This window comes from Schistocerca nitens, chromosome 2 (genome assembly GCF_023898315.1).
Source record: "Schistocerca nitens isolate TAMUIC-IGC-003100 chromosome 2, iqSchNite1.1, whole genome shotgun sequence".
NCBI classification, from domain to species: domain Eukaryota; kingdom Metazoa; phylum Arthropoda; class Insecta; order Orthoptera; family Acrididae; genus Schistocerca; species Schistocerca nitens.
This window is the reverse complement of record NC_064615.1, coordinates 731,728,648-731,731,344: the sequence shown is the minus strand read 5'-3', so window position 1 is coordinate 731,731,344 and position 2,697 is coordinate 731,728,648.

Below are 2,697 nucleotides of genomic sequence, written 5' to 3'. Positions count from 1 at the left end.
TCTGCATAAACACTCAGAATGTTTAATTTCTTTTTACGAATTTAAGAAGATTAGTATTAGTAAGTGGTCCATCCAGTAGCACAGCTAGCAGATTTTTATATTTATAAAGTCCACTATCTGTACTTTTACACATATATATATATGCCAGTTCCTTTCTTGTATAGTTTGAAATACAGTCCTTTCTTTCCCAATAGTGATGGTCTCCATCATCTTATGCTTTAGCCTTCTGTAGTCATTCCTCTACATTTTGTTCATCCTTTGCTGTTCAGGATATGGCAGCCACCCCTCCTGCTTATACTTCTGCAAGTGCTGGAACTACAAATGGGATAATTTCACTACATGTCTTATGTATTGGCTGAACACTAGGCATTTTAAGAATCTTCTTCTTCCTACTCCTTTCTGCTTCAAGACACTTTTAGCTCCTGCTACTACCACTGTAGATTGGATAGAATTTTTCAAACTTACCATAGGCTTCTCCCAAGGCTATCAGCAGTTCTGATGGAATGTTGTCTAGTCCAGAGGCCTAATTTTGATTTAGGTCTTTCAGTGCTGTGTCAAATTCTTGTCACAGTATCATATCTCCCATGTTGTTATTATCTGTGTCCTCTTCCCGTTCCATAATATTGCCTTCGTGTTCACTGCCTTATTGTTGTGGTCTTCAGTCGGAAGACTGGTTTGGTGCAGCTCTCCATGCTGCTCAATCCTATGCAAGCCTCTTCATCTCCAAATAACTACTGCAGTTTACATCCTTCTGAATCTGCTTACTGTAGTAACCTCTTGGTCTCACTCTACAATTTCCATCCACCTTCCCACACACACACTTCGCTCCAAAACTAAATTCTATTCAGTACCTCCTCCTTAGTTGTGTGATCTACCCACCTAACCCTCAGCATTCTTCTGTAGCAATACATTTCAAAAGCTTCTATTCTCTTCTTGTCTAAACTTTTCATCATCACTGTTTCACGTCCATACGTGACAACACTCCACACAAGTACTTTCAGAAAAGGCTTCCTAACACTTACATCTACATTCAGTGTTAACAAATTTCTCTTCTTCAGGAATGCTTTTCTTGCCATTACCAGTCTACATTTTTATCCTTGCTATTGCGGACATGATCAGTTATTTTTCTGTCCAAATAACAAAACTCCTCTACTACTTTAAGTATCTTGTTTCCTAAACCAATTTCCTCAGCATTGCCTGATTTAATTTAGCTATAGCCCATTATCCTTATTTCAGTTATGTTGACATTCATCTTGCATCCTTCTGCCCACTCCATTCCACTGCTCTTCCCAGTTCTTTGCTATCTCTGACAGAAGTACAATGTCATCGGCAAATCTCAAAGCTTTTATTTCTTCTCCCTGTACTTTAATTCCCACTGCAAATCTTTCTTTGGTTTCCTCATTGCTCAATGTACTATTTACGTAACATCAGTGACAGACTACAACCCTGTCTTACTAATTCCCAACCACAGCCCCTCTGTTCTTATATCTGCCATCTGGTTTCTGTACAATTTCTCTACAAGTTTTAAGTAGTCTTCCACTCTCTGTATTTTATCTTTGCTACCTTCAGAATTTCAAAGAGAGTATTCCAGTCAATATAGGTTTGCCATCCCAAGTCATAGGGTCAGTATTGCAATGCATGTTTCTACATTTCTCTGGAATCCAAACTGACCTTCCCTAAACTTGACTTCTACCAGTTTTTCCATTCTTCTGTAATGAATTTGTGTTAGTATTTTGCAGTGATAACTTATTAAACTGATAGTTTGGTAATATTCACACCCGTCAGCACCTGCTTTCTTTGGTATTGAAATTATTACATTCATCTTGAAATCTGAAAGTATTTTGCCTGTCTTATACCGCTTGCACACCAGATAGCATAGCCTTGTCATGGCTGGCTCTCCCAAGGCTATCAGAAATTCTGATGGAATGTTGTCCACTCCAGAGGCCTAATTTTGATTTAGGTCTTTCAGTGCTGTGTCAAATTCTTGTCACAGTATCATATCCCCTATGCTGTTATTATCTATGTCCTCTCCTAATTCTATAATATCGCCTTCATGTTCATCTCCCTTGTATAGACTCTCTACATACTCCTTCCAGTATTCAGCTTCCCCTTCTTTGCTTAAGACTGGTTTTCCATCTGAAATCTTAATATTCATACAGCTGTTTCACTTTTCTCCAAAGACCTTTCTAATTTTCCTGTAGGCTGTATCTATCTCTCCCTTAGTGAAATGTGCTTCCAAATCCTTACATTTGTCCTCTAAATAGTCCTGCTTAACTATTTTGCATGTCCGGTTAACCTCAGTTTTAGACATTCGTATTCCCTTTTCCCTGCTTCACTTGCAGCAGTTTCATATTTTCTCCTTACATCAGTTAAATTCAATATCTCTTGTGTTGTCCAAGGATTTCTACTAAGCCATGTCTTTTTCCTATCTGATACTCTGATGCCTTTATTTCAACTCACAAAGCAACCCATTTGTCTTCTACCATATTCCTTTCCCCTGTTCTAGTCAATCATTGCCTAATGCTCTCTCTGAAACGCTCAACAACCTCTGGTTCTTTCAGCTTATCCAGGTCCCATCTCAAAATCCTACCTTTTTGCAATTTAGTTTTAATTTACAGTTCATATCCAATAAATTGCGGTCAGAATCTACATCTGCACCTGGAAATGTCTTACAATTTAAAATCTGTTTTAAAAATC